General features: G+C 55.7%; 2 protein-coding genes across 2 annotated transcripts in view; one reads left to right on the forward strand and one right to left on the reverse strand.

Moving 5' to 3' along the window:
* The window catches only part of Kcnab2 (potassium voltage-gated channel subfamily A regulatory beta subunit 2), a 78,630-nt gene extending 69,216 nt beyond the window's left edge, over positions 1-9,414 (reverse strand). The window contains exon 1 of the mRNA XM_042672798.1: positions 9,292-9,414. The gene's annotated coding sequence lies outside the window, so the exon portion shown is untranslated. The remainder of the gene's footprint in view (positions 1-9,291) is intronic.
* A 368-nt stretch (positions 9,415-9,782) lies between these two features.
* The window catches only part of Nphp4 (nephrocystin 4), a 95,976-nt gene continuing 91,510 nt past the window's right edge, over positions 9,783-14,248 (forward strand). The window contains exon 1 of the mRNA XM_042672807.1: positions 9,783-9,831. The gene's annotated coding sequence lies outside the window, so the exon portion shown is untranslated. The remainder of the gene's footprint in view (positions 9,832-14,248) is intronic.

Below are 14,248 nucleotides of genomic sequence, written 5' to 3' on the forward strand. Positions count from 1 at the left end.
TTTCTCTGTCTGCCATCTTGGAACCCTTGATCTGGACGCCCTGGGATGGCTTCTGCAGTGGAATCAAACTCATAATTGAGTGCCTGTTTGGGGCAGACCAAGCTCAACACTGTGCCAAGGCTGAGGCTGCCCGATGGGAAGGCGGAGAGCCCACTGCCCTCATGCCAGCTCCAGGGACAGGTGTCTGCAGGCACCATGCATCGGGTCTGGGTGCAGCTTTGGCTCAGGGGTGCCTTCCTGCCTCCTGCCATCCCTTGCTGAGCAGTGAGCCCCAGGGTGGTGGCTGTCACTGCCTCTCCTGGGTTGCTGCCTGTGGCCCAGAGTGTTTGGGACAGGGCTGTGTCCTAGAAGGGGGGTGGCGGGGGGAGGTGGGGCTGGCAGAATGAGGGGCCAGGGACCCTCTGGCCCTCCCTGGTCTGATGCTTTTCTCCCAGGGTAGAGGAAGTTTGGAGCCCGTGGGGAGGTCTGTGCCGGCACACAGGGAACCCAGCTTGGAACATGACAAGTGAGCTCGTTTGGGGGGGGGGGGGAGGCCTACCAGGGTTGTGGTGTTTACTTCTCTCTGGAGCCCAGAGCCTTGATTATCAGCCTGGGCTGGGGAGGGGGTCCTGCGAAATCAGCCTGGGTCCATGAGTGGGAAGGTAGCCCTTCTGCCTGTACTTCATGGTGGGTTGCTCCTAGCACTGGCTCCTTGGAGGCTGGAGCCCGGCTGTCTGGCTTAGAAAGGGACAGGATCTGGGACTGGGCTGGTGTCTCTGGGGGGAGGGGGCTCCCTTCTCTGACTGTCCTGTGTTGGGTGGTGGGCTATCTCATCCAGGTTGGCTCCACAAAGGGTGATGGGGATGACCCACAGACCCACAGTCCGGGTGGGGCTGGACATCAGAAGAGATGACCACGACTGGGCATACCTGGTGAGAAGCCCACGATGCAATCAGGGAGCTGAACTGTGGCCTGGGCTCCACCCACACGGAGCGTCTCGACCCAGCCCATCTCCTCTCTGAAGTGAGGAGGCTGGCCTCCCAGCATGGAGTGGATGAGTCTGAGGTCCTTGGCTATGGGATTCCTGGACCTCAGCCCCATGGGGCCAGATGAAATAAGCTGGGTTTGGGGATACATTAGGAACCAGCCATTCTGCCAAGCCTGGTGACAGGTGTCCTGTTGTTCCCTGCTGAGGCTGGGGGGGGGGTCCCCTGGCTCAGGATCCCTCCACCCCTGAGACTCCCCAGGGACCCACATGGTGTACCCTGGGTCCTGGCCAGGCCTCGGCACCCATACAACCCAGCAGGTGGCTGGGACACACCAGCAGCTCCCCATGGTTGCTGTGGTTACTGGCTACTAGAGGGGAGGGGAGAAGCCTCCCTCAGTACCCCCAAGAAGCACCCAGCAGGCTTTGCCAGAACTTTCTGCTGTGGGCGAAGTAGTGGGGGAAGGCCCAGCCCAGCACATGGCTCTGCATGTGTGTGTCTGGTGGGACCGCAGTGATCAGCGGACCTATGACCTTCCTGAAGGGCCGTATGGGCCTCCAGGTGGGTGACCCTGATCTGGTTTTATTCCCCCACAGGCTGGGCAAGTGATCCAGTTCAGCCACTGAGGAGACTGGACATCTTCTAAAGACATTCGTGGACCAAGATCTTGTCTTACGCAGCTAGGCCCTTCTGGTCTCATGGTGCCCGCCTCCCTGTGCTGGTCCTCTCACACTACCTCCTCCCTCCTGACTATGCTGTTCGGACACAGCCCTATCATGCCCACTGGGATGCAGACCTGCCCACATGGCATGGACCATTCGCCTCTTTCTGTACCTCCATCACCCCGAAGGACAGCGACCCTTGTCCATACCCTTGGTTTGTGGGTCCAGGGAGTGAGTGACAGTCCCCAGCCACAGGCTGGGAGAGGGAAAGCTGTCCACGCGTCACTGCAGCTCCTGGGGCAACACCAGGCTCCAATGGCCAGCCCAACCTGAATACTGCCCTCTATTGAACTGTGTGTGTGTGTGTGTTCTCCTGTTCTACTTCAGGCCCCACTGTAACTGTCAGAGGCAGCGTTCTGGGCGCCCAGGTGCCTAGTGCAGGGTGTTGGGGTCCCTCGAGCACCTGGCTGCCTAAGAGCAGGATGTAAACAAGGATGCTCCTTCCTGACCTCCTGCGAGGGGCGGCGCACACCTGGGTCCCCATGGAAAGGGGCCTGTGGGTTGCGATGTGCAATTCTTGCTCTGGGGTGCCATGTCCTCTGCAGGAGGAAGGGGACAGGCTGACTCTGGGTTTCCTCCCCATGATACCTGAATGCCTCCTAGCTTGGGTGACTAAAAATATCCTGTAGTCATTGCCAGGGAAAGGCAATACCCTCTCCCCCTCTCCAGCCCGCCCCCCCCCATCCCCCCCGCAGAGCGGGTGCAGCAGAGACCAGAGTGGGGAGAGAAGGGAAGTAGTGCAGTAGGATTCACACAGCCGAGACGCAGTGGGAGTAGGCACAGACTGACAGGGCACAACTGGCACAGGTGGGCTATTCCTCTACACAGCTCTGGCCTAAATGAAATGCTCAGTTGATCAGCCCTAAGAAACCATGTTCCCAGAGCCTAAGGAGCTAACAACAGTTTCTTACTAATATGCCTTTGGGATACAACAGGTCAAAGCTGATAAATGCTAGCTGGCCATTTCGGTTGGATGTGGATTCCACACATTCCTAAGAACCACAGAAACCCTAGCAGAACTCTTCTCCCTAGAGCTTCACCTGTCAGAAAAGCAGTGCCTCTTGAAAGAGAGGAGGCAGGAAAGTCCATCAACACACTCAAAGAACCAGGAAGTGTTTCTCAGAGCATGGAACCCTGAAATAGTCCCCATCCAGTTGCCTGGGGACCCCTGGGAGGCGGGCCAGGCCCCTGAAGGTTAATGGCACACAGGCATCTTCCAGAGCTCTGTGTGGTTGCATTATGCAGAACTACTGAGGATGAAGGGATGAGCCATGGCCCTCTAGACCATGAGTGTGCCCAGAAATAACCCCTGCCCCTATCAGGAAACAGAGCAATGCATCATGGGAACAGCCTACAGGAGGACGGACACAAGGGTGCACCACTGGTGGGAAAAGAGAAGTCACTCTTTGGTGCAGCCTGTACCCCTGGGATGCAGCACCTCCCCCTCCCCATCATTTCCTTTTCTTCCATTACCAAACTCTCAAGAGGCAGCAGGGTCCGTCCAGAGGTTGACAGAGCAAACATGGGGTCTGGATGGCTTGCCTTGGAGCCCTGGCTCCAAGGAGATCTCAGGGAGTCAGTCCGAGTTTCAGGACTTGTTTCTGCACAAGTGGAATGGGCAAAGGATGTTTGGTGAGGAGAGAACAAGCTGACATTGACACCATAGTGGTAGGGACCTGGGTCCAGGTATGGTGAGGCCTTTCCCCTACGGACCTCCGCTCAGCAGTCCTTCCCCAATTCTGCCCACCACAACCCTACCTGACTTTACAGTCTGCATTCAATGACTCCGCTCCATTTCTCCGCCATCTCTCCTTCCCCACTAGCAGGATATTCTGTCCTGTGGTTTCCACATCCCCTTCCTGGCTCTTAGCCCACAGAGCCTACAGCTGGGTGATCTTGCTCACCGTCAGCTCTTCAAACACCTGCCTTCATCCATCATAGGCCAAGAAAGGCCTTTACTCATTGTCCATATTGATTGGCTTTCGGTAACATTTTGAATTTGTTTTTCAATGCATGGGCTCATCATTTTGTCTGCTCATTCTAGTTTTATATTTCTGGCCCTCCTGCATATAGAAAGGAAGGGAAGGGAAGCAGAGTCCCTTCCACCACCGTGAGTCTGTTCTAGAACAAACTAGATCCTGGGCTTGACACTTTGTGGACATCAGGGTCTTGCCCTGAAGGATCACGAAGCCATCAAGGGATGGAAGATGGAAACACACCCATGGTGAAGGAGGGAATATGCTCAGAGCATGGTTCTGCAGCTCCGTCAGTGCCACCACTGGGCTGCTGGGCAGCCCCGGGTGGGCAGATCGGGAGATGGCCAGCTTGCTGGTCCTCCAGGCCTGAGGCAAGAGCGCAGTGATCCTTTGGTCCCAGGGAGGCTGCTCGCACTGGCCAGGGCAACAGGCTTTCTTTCCTCTGCTTGCTCCTTTCCTGTCCACCCTGGAAGCAATCATCTGAGTCTCTCAGGCTCTTTGCAGGGCTCTACCCACTTTGAGTCCTGGGTAAGCTCTCTAACTCTAGAGGGAACTCAACTCACTCTGCTCTAGGGCTCCTGAGCTCCTTGGGACCAGGTTGGGCTCCAGCTGGAGTCATAATTGGGATTTAGTGCTTGGGAGGGGGAGAAGCTGACATCTACTGAGCCCAGGAACTGTCCCAAATGCCAGCTCTTGAGGGGCCAATCCAAATCAAGGGAGGCAGAAAAATGGAATCCTGCAGCCTGGGGGGACAAGAAAGTTAGAGACCTGGAAACTAACTGTCCACAAGGGTAAGGGGCTGAGGCTGGGGACCAAGGACCACTGTGTGTACAAGGTCAAGGACATTGCTGTCTACAGGGCCCCACAAGCCACTTGAGCACTAGGGAAACCCCGCCCTCATGAGCCACGTGAATGTGGTCCAGAGAACTGGGAAGAAGCAAGCTGCTGGTATGGCTGACGGCTGAAGTGCATGGCAAGGTTCACGCGTTGGAAGATTAATCTTCAGATTCATACATCCATGGTTTTTGGAGGTGGGGTAACAATTAGGAATTGGTGGCTTTGTAAGGTGAAGAGAGACCCAAGCAGACTACTCTGGCTTTGTCGATCTGGTCACGTGATCCGGTCACATGAGACCATCTGTCACATTAGGATGCGAGAGCATCGCCACATGCCTCTGCTGTGCTCTGGGGCCTCACAGCCTCCAGGAAACTGAGCAAGTCCATTCTATTTTTTTTGTGCCAGTTCTAGGGTTTGAACTCAGGCCCTGGACACTGTCCCTGGCCTTTTTTGTTCAAAGCTGGCACTCTTATCACTTGAGTCACAGCTCCACTTCCAGCTTTTTGCTGGTTCATTGGAGGTAAGAGTCTCATAGACTTTCCTGCCTGGGCTGGCTTCAAACCATGATCCTCGGGTCTCAGCCTCCGGAGTAGCTAGCATCACAGGCATAAGCCACTGGCACCTGGCTCGCTTTTGTTCTTTATAAATTACCCAGTCTCAGGTACACTGATATAGCAATTGAAAACAGACTGAGACACCCAGCCTTCAGCAGTTAAGTTGGGTGATGGATCTCAATAGCTCAGCAAGATCACAGGGAGGGAAATTCTTCTAACTGGGGCTAGGGTACAAGTGGGAAGTTGAGGGAAATGGTCTTCATCCTCTTTCTAGATTTTTTTCCTTTTCTAGTCCTACTTTATCTGCAACCATCACAGGCTCAAAACAGCCTATTTGCAGGTGCCTGTATGCTGGAAAGAGATACAGAATGGGAGGCAGGCAAGACAGGTATAGAGGTTGGCTCTGTGACATGTGACACGTAGATCGTCCTACAGAAGTATTCCTTAGGCCTCTGAAGCTGACCATATAGTATTCTGGCAGAGTAAGAGAGGCCTTCTGAGACCCTGTCTTGGATGGAGATGAACTGGAAACTGAGATGTGCACAGGGCACCTTCAGGTTGGGCCCTGAGCTCAGTGCATAGGAATAGAAAGGCAGGCTCTTATCTGAGCTCCCAGGATGTGGTGGAAGGTAGGAAGACTCGGCAGCTGGTTACAATACCTGGGCTGGGAGATTCACATACCTAGCAAGCCTTGAGCGAACTCACAGTAAATGGACGAAGGCCAGGTGTGAGGCTTTCATTCTGCTCAGGAGGGGCCGGCACTCTCTGCCTTTTCAGCACTGGTGGAGCCAAGACAGTTCATTTCAGTGGAACTAAGGACCCATCTTTTCATAGACTCACTGGAAGGATGGCTCAGGGGTGGATTATGAGGACAGCATCATGAGCACAGTGCTGAGTGTGATACGTCACCCAGGAACAGAGCAGTGTAGGGTTTCCTACTTCATGAAAGAGGTATCTCCATATCTCTTGGGACCTCGAATTGGATCCTGTGTTCCCCAGCACCCAAGAGGACACCCCCCCATCCTCACAGAGGAGAGGATTTCTGACATGTGCTGGATGGGGCAGGGGTCCCTTGCCAGTCCTGGCAGGGTGGGGAGGGAATTAAAGTTACTTCACTAGCTGGGAGGCCGGGGTCAGTTTCACTGACACCCTGTGCCTCGGTTTCCCCATGGAGGATCATTAGCCTACCTGACATAATTATTTACAAGGTGAGGTGAAGGGAGAATAGAAGTCCCTTCTCCTCCTCCTTCCATGCAGGGCTGTAGCTTCCTGCTTTCCCTGTAACTACATGGCCCTCACTAGGGTGGCCATGAATGACAGTGCTTTTTCGTTGGGGACAGGCCGAGTCAGGAAGGCTGGAGATCCGAGAATCTGCTGTGGTTAGTGGCACTGCCAGGCCCTCCAGTGACTCAGACACACCTGACGATGCTGGCTTCTTCCGCGAGTGTCACTGACGCCTCACTAGGGCCTTCCTAAAGGGCAGCTGGAGATGTCCTTGGGGCTGCTTACTTCCTCTAGTTTACACAGCCATGGACATGAACTGGACCCAGGATCGTAGGAAACACAGAGTCTGACCTACTCCATCAGAGCCTCTGCTGACCTCAGAGAAGCTTTTTGGCCCTTCGGCCCTTTCTTTGCTTCTTTGAGGCAAAAGATAGCTGGGCTGCGTGGCTGAGACCTTAAAAGCTATAGGGACATTGTCACTGTAAGGTGGGACCATCTGGTTTCTTGGATTTCTGCTCCTAAACACCTCTATAGATGGTCCTTTCTGATTGCTACCCACAGGAACTCCTAGGCAGGGCCTGGAAGAAAACACTTCAATTCTGGGACATTAGGTGACAGGAATATCACTGAAAATCTAGCCAAGGACCAAACACACATACTCCTGGCTATGTCCCCAGATACCAGGTCCTGACCAGAAACTGCCAAATCCATCTCGGGCCACTTATTTTCACCTCCCACATCATTTGGGTTTAAAAGGTGAATGAAGAAGGAGAAGAAAAGAAGAAAGAAGCCAGCCTAAGAGTATGGCACCTTCTGAGCTGGCCAGCCCACAAGAGATCTGAGTCCTCTTAGCTCCCCAACACACAAGACCTGAGTCCTGCCCGGCCCTACCTCCTGTGCATGCTTCTTCTCATCAAGGTGCTACATCTAGATCCATAGGAGTTTGGAACACTAGAAATCCATGAAAAGGGTTTCAGGTTTTTCCATACCACCCCTCTCCTTGCCTCATTTCCTGGCTTTGTCCCCAGGCTACTTTGAGTCATTTATTGATTGGTGTAGAAACAAGAAAAGGGTGGAGAGAGAGAGAGAGAGAGAGAGAGAGAGAGTGTGTGTGTGTGTGTGTGTGTATCTGTGTGTACTTGGGGCTTGAACTCAGGGTTTGAGTGCTGTCCCTTAGCTCAAGAATGGCACTCTACCACTTGAACCATACCTCCACTTCCAGCCTTTTGCTGGTTAACTGGAGTTAAGAGTCTCATATTTTCAGTCTGGGCTGGATTAGAATTTTGATCCTCAAATCTCAGCCTCCTGAGAAGCTAGGATTACAGGCATGAGCCACTGGGGCCCAGCTAGGGTTGTACAAGAGAAGCCTGCCCCAGGCTGCTTTCGAGGCAGGGCTGTGCTGGAGCAGCATGGTCAGTGTTACAGAGGCTGGTGTGGGCTTGGGCAGCTTTCCCTGGAGAGGCTCAGATTGGGCTGAATGGACAGGTTCTTGGAGGCCAAGTGGACGCTGAGGACCCAATGCTGCAGACACTCAGGGCCAGGAGCCCATGAGCTGCCTGAGACTGTGCTCTGCAGCAGACATGTGTGCCAAGTGCGAATCAGGTGGCTGGATGCGACTCTTCACACACAGGTCCCCAACTCCTGCAAAGGGAGGCCTCAGTGCAGCTTCCAGAGCAGAGTGGAAGCTTGCTCTTGGCATTAGAACAGTGGGGGAGCTGGCGTTTTTGAAGAGGAGGAGGAGTTCTAGAGAAAGAAGAAATTTTGGAGCAACAGACACTGGGACAGCTGTGGCCTGAACTTCGTGTTCTTGCTCCTCTGATGTGGATGTATTAATTTCCACAAATGCTGACAGCCCATTTCCCCAAGAGCTATTACTTATGTCCTCTCCCCCTGGATCTGGTTCAGCACCAGGCAGATAAATGGGAAGCAGGAAAAGGCATCTCCCACTGGTGGGTCCTTGGCTCCAGTCCCTCTCCCAACTAGCCCCTCTTCCACAGGGCCAGTTTAGGCCTGGTTTTTAAGGTGGACCTGCTAACCTCAGGGTCCAGACCACCTACCTTCACCCAGATCCCTATCACAGAAAGTTACCAAATCCCCAAAAATGCTGAATCACAAAGTAAGGCTGGGCAGGAAAGTGGGGGTGGGGTGGGGAGGGAGATGGTGACCAGGAAGAAGGCAGGAAAGGTGCCAAAGCTTCCCACCTGGAAGCGCCTTAGGACGTTCTAGGCAAAGGGTAGCCCCCACTGGAACCCACAGGACAAATGCCAGGAGGAGCACTAAGGATGCGCCAAGACGGGAGGGTGGGCAGGTACATTCTGCTGCTGCTGCTACTGCTACTGCAGCAGACGGAGCTCTGCGTCCTGCAGCAGCAGCAGCAGCAGCAGCAGGTAGGGAGGTGGAGAAGGGCTCGGTGCCAGAGTCGGGGCAGGAGGAAGAAGCTGAGGATGGGGATAGGGGTTGAGGGACGGCAGCGGGAGTAGGTGACCCAGGGAACTGGTGCAGGAAGGGACCTTCAAGGTCCTGGGACAAGGTGGAGAGAGCGAGCGACCACAGCGCAAGATGGAAGGGCCCGAGAGACAGATGCGCGAGGGACCCGTGGGACACCGGGCAGCAGCGAGGACGAAGGACAAGCCTTGAAGAGCACTGGGGAGGGAGGTGCAGAGGATGCCGCCTGGGAGCGCGGCTCGCCGGGGCCGCGCGCAGGCCAGGGGCGGGGAGGCTGCGGGAGGCGGAGAGGGCAGCGGTGGGGATGAAGGGGAAAGGTGAAGTTTGCGGCTGGGGGTCAGGGTGGCGAGCTGAGGGGCTAGGCGATGACAGACGGGGAAAGGGAGGCTGGGATGGGGGGAGGGAGACGGTGGAGAGGAGGTGAGGAGGCTGGAGAGGAGGTGAGAACGGCGGCGGGGGCCGGGACGCAGGGCCGGGGAGACGGAGGGGGACCGCGGTGTCCGCACGGCTCTCCCGGCGCAATTCCTAGGTCGTGCGCCGCCCGCCCGGGGTCTTCCCCGGTACTCACCTGGGGAGGGGGCGTCCAGCTCCGGATCCTGCGCCCAGCTCCGGGTCTTCCTTCCCGCCCTGCCCGGGAGACTTCAGCGCCCCCGAATCCCGCTCGCTCTAGCAGGTTCCGCCCGCTGCATCTTCACCTCGTGGGACGCCCGAGGCCACGCCCTTACCCTCTCATCATTGGCTGTCGCTCACGCCAGTCAAATTCCCATTGGTGGAAGAACGGTCGTCCATGCAAATCAGGACGGGCCCGCCGCCGCGCCGATTGGCTGGCGCTCGCCGAGCGGAGCCCCTCGACTTGGGTTCTGATTGGCACCGAGGCCTTGACGAAAAAAGTGACGCCGCGCGGGTTCTCGGCCGGAGTGCGGCTCAGTCCCCGGCGCCTCGCGTGGGTGGCGGCGGCCGTGCTTAGCCCTCAGCCGGCGCCGAGCCCGCACGGCCTGTGACTCCGCCAGGTCCCGGCCGCCGGACCGCTGCGTCCGTGGTGCGGGGACTTCCTCGAAAGCGCGGGCTCCGTGGCTCTCGGCGCAGCCGCCGCCGGCCCGTCTCCTAGGTAACGCGCTCGCGGCGGCGGGCGGAACCACGAGCGCGTGCGTCGCGGGGGAGGATGGCCGCGGCCTGGACGCGCGGGCGCCCGCGGAGTCGGACTAGCCTGAGGGGCCTGGGGTGCGGGGGGCTCACCCCGGGAGTTCCTGGGCACCGGGCGCCTGCGGGGTGCGGCGGGAGAGCGCGGGGTGGGGCCGCGTCCCGGTCTCTGGCCCCCCGCACCCCTCTGCCCGCGAGGCAGTTGGTACGGTCCGGGCGGCTGGGCCCGGCGGGCGGCCTCGGCTCCGGGATCCCCGGGCTCCGGGCTCCGGGCCCCCGGCTCCCCCCACCGGAGGGGCCGCCCAGCGCCCGCCTGGGCCGCGGAGGCTCCGCGGCGTTGACGTCCCCGGGACCGGTCCTCGCCCCAGCCCACTCGGCGCGCTCGGTGCCCGGCGTCGGGCCGGCCCGCCCCTGCGGCCTCCGGGCGCCTTGAGGCCCCGGCCACGTCCAGCCTCGGGCCGCCAGTGCCCATCTCCCCGGGGGGGGGGGCGGTCCCGCGTGCGTCCGGCGCCAGGCGCGGGAGATCGTGGGCGAGGGCGAGTGTGGAGGGCGGTGGGCGAGGGTCTCCGGGTTCCAACCCGGGTCCGCGCCGTCGGGGCGGCGGGGGTCCTCCCGCAGCGTCTCTTGGGAAAGGGTGGGTGGGGAGGAGGGTGCTTTGGGCTTCAGGGTCGGTCGCCACCCGCTGGGGACCTCCCATCAGTTTCCTGGTCCATCGCTGGGGATAACAGTGAGAGAGTCAGTGGGGAGATCAGTGCGCTCCTGACTCCCACGAGGGCATCCATCAAAGCTGGTGCATTTTGTTTTTCTTCCTGTTCACTGGAGGGCCTCATGTACCTTTGCTTGCCGGCAAGCATGGAGCCCTTCTAGTTCCTTCTTTGTAATGTTCACCTGGCCCAGTAGCTCTACTACCCACTCCAGGGCCATTTCTACTGAGTAACAGATTCTTGCTGAGAACCAAGAACTCGTGGCACTCACAGTCTCTCATGACAACATAGCCCCGGTGGAGACTTTTCTGTAAAGTTTTGTATGGGGGCAGGTGGTCGTGGGAGCTGGGCTCTCAGGCTGAGGAGGTGGGCCAGCCGTGGGAAAGGCATCCCTGGTGCCAGGGCCACCCGTGGGGCTGGCTCTTCTTTAAGCAGCTGGCCAGTGGTAAGTACAGTGACAAGCAGAAACACGGGCCACATGAGGCTGAGGCTGCTCCTCAGGCCGTCCAGGAAGAGGTCCCTTTGAGTCTGGTATTGGTCAGGCCGCTCTGGCTTATAGGGGATGGATGATAACAGTATGAATTTGTTTGAAAATCTTGTGGCTGCTATCACAAAATACCACAAACTCAGTGGCTTGAAACAGCATACTTTATTCTTTTCCAGTGATGGAGGTCAGAAGTCCAAAGTCTGTCTCACTGAGCTATGATCCAGGTCTGAGCAGGGCAGTTTCTTCTCCAGGCTCAGGACAATCCATCTTTTTTTTTTTTTTTCTCCAGTGGCTAGACACACCTGCTTTCCTTGGTTCATGCTTTGGACCTCTCCTATTGTCCCATGGACTTCTTTCTGAACTCTTTCACCTGTCTCTTATAAGGAAAGACCCTTGGGTACACAGGTTTGCCTGATAATCCAGGATTCTTTCCCATCAACCTTGGGCTGTGAAAGGTTACATTGTCCCAGGAATTAGGATGTGAGCATTTTTGGAGGCCATTATCCATCCTGCCACAAAAACTTCCCTGGGAAGGTGTGTAGTTTTCTAGGGTATTTGTTGGTTCATTTCCTTCCTGTGTTCCCATCCACCCATTAACCCTCCCTCCCTCCTATCCTGGGATTTTCCCTGTCCCACATATTCCCTGATGGCTAATGGCCCCTTGGGCTCCAGGCTGCTTAGGTTTGGGCAGTTCTGGGTGTTGCTGGAAGAATAGCCTTGGCTTAGTTCCCCAGGAAAGGCTTTACCTCTAATGCCCTGTGGGTCATCTATTCCCTTTAGAACCTCTCACTGTAGGTCTCTGTCTAGATTTGGGACAGTCTCTCCATGCATGGAATTGGGTGAGGGTTGTTGAATAGGCAGAGCAATCCACAAAAACAAGAAAGGCAGCTGGGCATGGATAATGCACACCTGTAATCCTGGCTAATCAGGAGTCTGAGATTTGAGGAAGCCAGCCCACGTGAGAAAGTCCATGAGACTCCTATCTCCAATCAACCAGCCAAAAGCTCAAAGTGGGAACTGTGGCTCAAGTGGTAGAGTGCTAGCCTTGAGTGAAAAAACCCCCAAAAACTAAAGGACAGTGCCTAGGACCTGAGTATAAGCCATGATATTGGCACAAAACAACAACAACAGCACATGCGCACTCACACAAACAACAAGAAAGGCAAGCTAACCTGTGAGCCCCCACAAGCTATGAGGGGAGGGGAGGACCTGTTCAAAGGCTCCTGGGTCTTGAGGAACATCCTAGGCTGCCAGGCATGTCCTTTACATTCCCATGTGACACTGTGAGCATGAGGGACCCTTAGAACAGCCCCTCATCCTTTCCGGTCCTAGACCCTTCACTTAACAGGTGGCTCAGTGCATGAGGCCCTGAGTTGGATTCCTCAGCACCACATAAGCAGAAAGACTGGAAGCGGCGCTGTGGTTCAAGTGGTAGAACACTAGCCTTGAGCTGAAGAGCTGAGGGACAGCGCCCAGGCCCAGAGTTCAGGCCCCACAACTGACCAAAAAAAAAAAAAATAGAACCCCAAAGAACTGTTTTACATGAGTTGTATCTTGTTTACTGCATTAGAAATCAAACTAAGAAGTGTTGAAAACAACACTCATAAACTGTCTATATGCTAACATTAAAAATCAACAAAAAGCAAAACCAGCCATTTTTCCAGAAGAAAAACTTGACAAGAAGAGGGGTGGCTTTGCCCATAGGCTGAAGTCTCATGTCTGGCGAGGCTGAGGACAGCCGTGTCCTGTAGGCCTGTGGCTCACTTCATTATGTCGGTGGCATTTGAAGGAAATGCATCCCCACCGTGTGTGTGTGTGTGTGTGTGTGTGTGTGTGTGTGTGTGTGTGTGTGTGTGTGTGTGTGTGTGTGTGTGTGTGTGTGTGTGTGTGTGTGTGTGTGTGTAAAAGCGAAGTTCTCAGGTGACTGCTGCACGTGCCCTGCATGAGATGAGATTTGTTCTATGGTGTCTCACGCTGGATCCATGAACCACCGCTCTGCTTGTAAACACCTCTGCTGTGTCCGGCTCTCTTGTAGGATTTTGACCATTACATGCAAAGCTCTGGTTTTGAGCTGCGCATGCCTTCCAGCATGTCCCTCACATTCATTTTGCCCCTGCCTGTCACATCAGGCAAGCTGTGAGGCTGTCAGACTCCCAGTGGTGTGTATGTAGATGTTGCTGATGCTCATTTTTGCTCTCAAACTCCCATGTTTACTGGTGGTTGTCCTCAAAGTGACAGGCTCACTTTGTTCATGGTTGAGAAAGTGTCAGCTAAGTCTCAGTGTCTGAATAACCATAGTTTGTCTCTCACTTGTTCTTTTTGTTAAAAGTAGTAGTGAAAGAACAAAGTACTAGTAAAAGAACAAAGCAGCCGCCCAGTCACAGCGGGGCTCCCCTAGGACAGCCACATGTATACCCTGTGGTCCAGGTACAGTGATCTCAGTAGTCTTCAGGGTTTTGCCCTGAAGTGGAGTAGAATCTGCTGCCACTGTCTCAGGTCATGTGGGGTTCAGCGGCTGCCCATTGTTGCCTGTGCTCCATCAGCATGGATGTGGACAGAGTAGGAAATACAGAATGAGGTGGAGATTAGGAGACAGCTCTCTCAACTCTGACCTCCTGGAGCCCAGCTGCAGTAGAAAGCTGCTGTCCCAGGAGCTACACCTTCCTCCTGCGTGCTATTTTGGTGCCCGAGATCTCAGCCTCTTGTTGAGGCTCAGAGTTTTATTTTGTTGGTTGTGGGACTTGAAGTTGGCCTGGGCAGTCCCTGAGCTTTTTTGCTCAAGACTAGCACTCTTTCACTTTGAGCCACAGCTCCACTTCTAGTTTTCTGGTGGCTAATTGGAGAAATGGCTCACAGACTTTATGCTGCCAGGGCTACTTTGAACCTTGAATCTTAGATCTCAGTCTCTTGAGTAGCTAGGATTACAGGTGTGAGCCACCGGTGCCCTGCTGAGGCTCCAGTCTTGACTGTGGTCAGCAAAGGAGACATCTGGGAAGACGTGGGAATCCTCTCTAGCAGGAAGGGGTCAGATGGCCTCCCCTTCCCCCTGTCAGGGGCCAGCCCTGTGCCTAAGAAGGCAGGAATTCTAAAACTTGCTCGCAGCCACCTTTGGCAACTAGAGACTGTAGCCAGTCTGTGTTGGGTGACCAGTTAGGCTGCTGTTAAGCCAGCCCCATTGCCCTGGCTCCTTCTTT

This window comes from Dipodomys spectabilis, unplaced genomic scaffold, assembly GCF_019054845.1.
Source record: "Dipodomys spectabilis isolate Male_0828 unplaced genomic scaffold, ASM1905484v1 ptg000772l, whole genome shotgun sequence".
Lineage (NCBI taxonomy): Eukaryota > Metazoa > Chordata > Mammalia > Rodentia > Heteromyidae > Dipodomys > Dipodomys spectabilis.